This window comes from Anas platyrhynchos, chromosome 9 (assembly GCF_047663525.1).
Source record: "Anas platyrhynchos isolate ZD024472 breed Pekin duck chromosome 9, IASCAAS_PekinDuck_T2T, whole genome shotgun sequence".
Lineage (NCBI taxonomy): Eukaryota > Metazoa > Chordata > Aves > Anseriformes > Anatidae > Anas > Anas platyrhynchos.
In genome coordinates this window covers 18,854,595-18,860,597 of record NC_092595.1, presented here as the reverse complement: position 1 = coordinate 18,860,597, position 6,003 = coordinate 18,854,595, and the positions used below count along the sequence as shown (strand labels likewise).

Sequence of the window (6,003 nt, the reverse complement as noted above, 5' to 3'; positions counted from 1 at the left end):
AAGATCCTTCCAGAAGGTGGGACAAAAGATCAGGCTCCAGCACAGATCCGAGGGCTACGTAGGAGCGAACAGAGATAAATCCAGACTAGGTACAACCACAGCATAGCTCAGAACAAGACTTGAAACCCATGGCCTGAGCTGAAGCGGGGTTTGTGTAGGAGTGGGTAGGGTAAGGGAGTGGGCACCAGGTGATTCTGATGAGGGCAATTTAGGCCAGTTAGCGTGGTCATGACGCTGACAGATGTAAGCATCTTGCCTGTGTTGGTCAGAAGCATAGAGAGGCTTGGTTAATTGTCAGTTTATCTTACAGTGAATTTAGTAAAGGTTTCAATTTTTCTGGTTAGTCATGTTTATGTAGTGGAATATTGTTCCTTTGTTGAACTGAAGAAATTCTAATATACAATATGAGTGGTTTTTATTGCTGTTTCTGTAAGGTAGTAAAAGGTGTTCAAGACTCCTTTCCAGGTATACGGTTCTTTTACTCTTTTATCTATGCCTTTAATGTATTACAAGACTCTATGTGGCTTTAAGATCTATGAAAAATGTTTAATAGAGCTCCTATTTTTTGTTCACCTGTTTATTTCTTGTGTAGCATAGGAAACTCGATTATTTCTTTAGAGATATCAGTTGAAACCCCAGGAAAAACATAACAGGTTATCAAGTCATTATATCTATTTTTAAAAAGGCAATTACTGCCAAGAGGATGTTGAAAAATTAGTTTCAGAAGTCTAGTACCAAACAAGTGTGAAAATCAGTTCACAGTACTTTACAAATGGTCCTTAGTCTTCCTAGTAAAGATGCCCATGCTTCAAGTTGATACCAACACCGTTGCTCATGCTGCTATACCAAATGAAGAAGCAAAACTTTATGCTACTCTTCAGACCAGTAAGGAGTGCTAAGTTGACTTAAACCTTAGCAGTACAATTTCAAATAATAACTAATCCTTTAAGCTTCTGTAGTTTTGTTGTATTTTATGAATGAGGCTGGATGTGAGCTTCAGGTTTATCAAGTATTTTGTTTGTGCCAAGTGCTCTTCCTGGGGTTCTGCTATTGTTGCTGACATCTACTGTGGTGCTCCTGTCCTAGTCCTAGTGTCTCCTGCTAGCTATGGGCTTACAAAAATTGTTCTTTTGGATGCTTTTGAAATTGCTTTGCAAGTCCTTCTTCAGCTAAACAAAGCATTTTTTGGCGCGTCGTGTCTGTAAGTAGCACTTAAACATTTTATTTTTTTTTTTATGATATAATCAAAAGGGTATAGTAGCACTTGGTAAAAAGGAAAATTTTGCAATGTGGGAGATCAGCAAATGAAAAGTGATAAAAATTCAAATGGAACTTTTTAGTGGTTCTGAATCTGTTTCCTATTGGAAACTTAGCAATTGTCATGGATAAAACATGGAAAAAATATTTTTATTTGATGATGAAATAAGTGTAATTGTCATCTGAATGTTCTTGGAGGTACTTGTGAGCAGCTTGTTTCTTGCACTACTAAAATGCTGTAAGCAAGCTCTTCTACCTCAGGTGCAAGTTTGCTGCATGGAGGTGAAATAATTTACAAACTGTGCTTTACTGTGCTGATGCTTGTAAGTGACATAAGTATAGAGTAACAATTAGCAGTGGCCAGAGAAGTGCTGACACCAATTCCTAGAGGAGATGATTTACTCTTAGTGCTGACCTGCCAATAAACAGTGATAAACTTCACCAAGAAACAACAAGTTTTTACTGTGTAAGTGCTTTTGTTCGTGAATGCTGCTGAATTTTACTTTCCATCTGGCCCAGGTCCTGGGGGCTTTATGGTTATGCCTAATGATAAAGGCCAGGTGGTCAAGTTTTGGGAGCTGTCTGTCACTTGTTCAGAAATGGGATGTGGCTGTAGTTGAGAGAAAATAGAGAAACAAAAGGCAGTGGCAGCTGGGGTGGGCAGGGAAGCAGAATTCCTCTCATTCTCAGCCCCTTCTCCTGTTCAAGCTCAACAACACCTGGATGTTCCTTTGGTAATGGCTGCTCTGGGGATTCGGTTGGGGCTGTTCTGAAAAGCAGTAGCCTCTTTTATCAAGCAGTATCTTGAGAGTGCTCGCTGAATGCACTGCACCACTTCCATTGCTCTGTGAGATACTTTGGGTAATTGAACTGCCCTGCCTGGAGAGTTTGGATTTTGTCTGAGAACCTTGCTCTAAAATGCTGTATTCTCCTTTACAGGAAAGGATGTTTGTACGATGTATGTAGTTAGTGGCTGTACAATCTTGTTAGTCTGGTGTCTGTAATAACATTGAGACACATCTATTACAGCTTGGTAAATGCATTAGCTCATTTTTGCATAAGATGCATTCCTACCTTGTTACTTCTACCTAATTGAGATGAATTGTGGAGGACAGAAGACACCTCATGCTCTTTGTCATACAAAGTGCATGTAAAGCTTCAAAACCTGTAACGAATATACAGAGCACAGGCACCTACGCTTGTGATAATTTTCTGCTGTCCTTCTTATAAGCCTTGACATTAGTAACATCTATGTGCTCTTGGATTCCCCTCCCCCAGGAAAAAAAAAAAAAAAACAACACTCCAAGACATTTATAAATATAGTAGTAAAATGTATGAAGGCCTTTAACAGAATGCTTTAACTTCAGCGAAGATTAGAGTATAAATTTAGTTAGAGCGTTTGCAGTCAGAGAGTCACTTTTCTAGGAAAGTAAGTTTTGCTGAGGCAAATCAGGTCAAACCAATTTTACTGGTGTGGAGACAGTGTAAACGTAATTGAAGAAGGTTAGTTGGTATTTAGCTTTCTAATGTCACTCCAATGAACTGGTGGCCATTTACCACTGTGTTTGTGAAAGGGGTACTTTAGGATAATATTTACTAAGAGAGCAGTGGGGAGAGAAAGCAACATGTTTTGATTACTCTGGAATTCATCCCTTGTCAGCACACGAGGGCAGCGGTCTTGGGGAAAGCAGGGTGGCTGCCCCGTTTGCTTCCCTCACAAGCTTTCCTCCTTCAGTTCCTCCCTGAGAACAACTGGTATCTTTTACTCTAACTGTAATGAGTAGATCCTTTCCTAATTAGCTCTGCTGGAAAGCAGATGATCATGTCTACTGATAGTCTTACTGAAGCTTCACTGAGCTTAATTTCATACTATTTATACATTACAGTGATCCCATGAAAATATATTGCTAGTAATTTCCCTTTCTATATTGAATTGCATAAAAACAAAACAAACAAAAACAAAGATGTAGCAAAGGTATTGGAAGTAAAACTGGAATCTGTGTGTGTTTATTAATGCTTATGTGCATGCTTACGAAAAGCACCTTAAAGATCTAATTTTTTTGCAAACTTTAGCGTGCAAAATGATTTTAAGGCTTATTAAGGGAGCCAACAGAACTCATTTATTTCTTTGGTTGTGAAAACAGTTTTGAGACACTGGCTCATTTTCTTTCTTCAGTGGGAATAGAAGTGACTGATGTATTGCATATCACCAGAGTATCATGATTATTAGCCTTAACTCTAGTTTTGAAAGCACATCTAAACAGTCTCTCCAGGTTCATGTTTCCATTTTTTTCTTCTTTGATGAAAAGCACAGATTTATATTTCATGTTTTCTGTTTAAGTTTTGAATGTTCTAAAAATTTGCATGTTATTTTAATGTTTTGTTATCTCGTCTTTATTCCGTGCACTTCCAGAAACTGAAGTGTTTCTTTACAGTGCTTGATGCAGAGCCTTTCCAGTTTTCTTCAGGAAGAGAATGAAATCTATACTCTGCATTTTCACTTCCTCTGAACCTAAAGGATTTTCAGATTTTGATCGCATGTGGGACTGAACTGAATCAGAAAGTTCTGATTGGGTGACTAGTCAAAATCATTGACTAGAAGTGCTTACCAGGTGTCAAGATAGAGGAGCTGTGTATCAAGTACTTCTGAAAAAAATAATCTCAGCCAGGACCACTTTGAGGTTTGACCATCTGGGTATTCCTTTCTTTATTACATCAATATAGTGAATCTGTAAACAAGTTTTGCTTTGTGGAAGATGTGACACAGTCAAAGCATGCAGTCTTGGTAGTGATAATTGTCATATTTTGGAGTAATATAGTCAGCAAGTCAAGGGAAGGAAAAAAAAAATACAACAGTAACTGTTTTCATTGCTGCTTTTGTTAAGTAGGAAGAGTAATTCAATGAAGAGCACTGTCTGGCAGTCTTAATTTTTTCTTGAATAACTATGGCTGTTCTATACCTTGTACACAACAAAAGTGTCACAGCTGCTTATGAGCTTGATGATTTGAAACTTAACTTACAATAACCCAAGATAAGTTGTGAAGTTTATTTCCTTTATAAAAAATGTGAAAATTTAATGGATATATGCTGAATATACAAGTTACAATTTTACTCATAATCTGTTCTGAGGTATGTAATTGTGACCAATTAAAAAGGAAGATAATTTGATTAAAACCTATAGGTTAAGGCTGTACCATACAGGCACATACCCAGAGCAGACCTCTGGAATCAATTGAAAGGCTGGATAACACAAGAGCAGCTTAGGAATGGTTTGCTCTCAATTAGTTCATATAATTGGCTAGTATTAGAGAAATACCATAAAATACTCATAACATGACACCTATGAATCAGTAGATCTACTTTCGATCTTAAAAACTAACTGAGGTAAATATAAATATAACTGTAAAGCGGTGTGAATTAGGTTCTGCAAGGCAGATTCTGCATTTCATTGTAATAATTACATAAGCTTACCTGTTACTGGCTAGATCACAATTTTCCTGGGAAAACAAAAGGAGGAATGATAGTCTCTTTAAATAAAAGCTATTTGTTAAAGTAAAAAGAGAAAAGTCCGTTTTACAAAACCTGTATGCAAACTATTAATTACAGTTTTGTGGGTTTTTTTGTTTGTTTGTTTTGTGTGTTTTTTTGTTTGTTTGTTTGTTTGTTTTTGCGTGGGTTTGATTTCAGTTTTGTATTTATAGAAAACAAAACAGAACAAAAAGCACAGTGTGGTATGATGATGTGCACATTGCACATGGCTACACATTGTCTGGTGTACTTACTGAGAAATGTCATTGCATTTTTAAGATAATGCATAAGTAGCCAAGCCTGGCATGTAATAATGTGGATTGTATTTTGCAGTTAATTCAGCAATTTTCAGTGCTCAGTAGAAGTCAAGCTGTTATATGCATATAGGTAGTTACAAAATAGACATGGGGAAATAGCAGTGAGCAAAGCTTAGTTTGATTAGGAACAAAGTAAAATCAAAGTACACAGGGCAAAACAAAAAGCTTATTATTCCCTTACAGAGTAGCCATTTCTTTAATTTCATATTCATAATAGAATGGTGATGATATAAATATCTACAGTGCTTGCTGTAGGAACAGGAGACTTCCAAAGACTTCAAGGATGGCATTATTTCTGTTAAAATTGGGGCAAACCTACAGTTCACATTAGGAGGACAAAACTGGTTTGGAAGCAGACTCCCTACAAGATGAGGATAAAAATGAGAGACTACTAGCAAATGTGAAACATGCTGTTAGATTCTGGACCTTTCAAAGCAATACATTTTGAGATAAATGTGCAATAAAGCCTGTGTTTAATCTAGGAAGAGGAGCAGTATTCTACTGGTAAAAAGCAGAAGGAAAATAAATTGCATCATCTATAACCTTTGCAGTCATAGGCTCAGTGAACAGAACATCAAAACCAAATGTAAGGAAAACAAGCCTCTGTATTCAATTTACCTAGTGATATCCGGCCTTACAAGAAGCTTTAAGTATATTCATTCTTCTAGCTGCAGTGTGAAAAAATCAGTACTGAGCTCAGTCTTCAATGGATGAATATATCCAGGGGAAAAAAATCGCTCAGAGCTACATCCAAGGTCTGTCAAAGTGATTGGAAGTAGTCCCACAGACTTGAAGGGCTGTGGATCCAGGATCTTAAATATGTAAATGAAAGTTTGATTGCTTTGGGTGAACAATATTACTGCTAATCATCCAGCAAGATATATCTGATTATTTGGAACA

The 6,003-nt window shown here is 37.0% G+C and overlaps 1 long non-coding RNA gene across 3 annotated transcripts in view; it reads left to right on the top strand.

Moving 5' to 3' along the window:
- The first annotated feature begins 251 nt into the window (after positions 1–251).
- Positions 252–6,003, top strand: part of LOC106019814 (uncharacterized) — a 60,979-nt gene continuing 55,227 nt past the window's right edge. For all 3 annotated transcript variants that reach the window (XR_011811410.1, XR_002406057.4, XR_011811411.1), the window contains exon 1: positions 252–465. This is a non-coding gene — a long non-coding RNA (uncharacterized lncRNA). The remainder of the gene's footprint in view (positions 466–6,003) is intronic.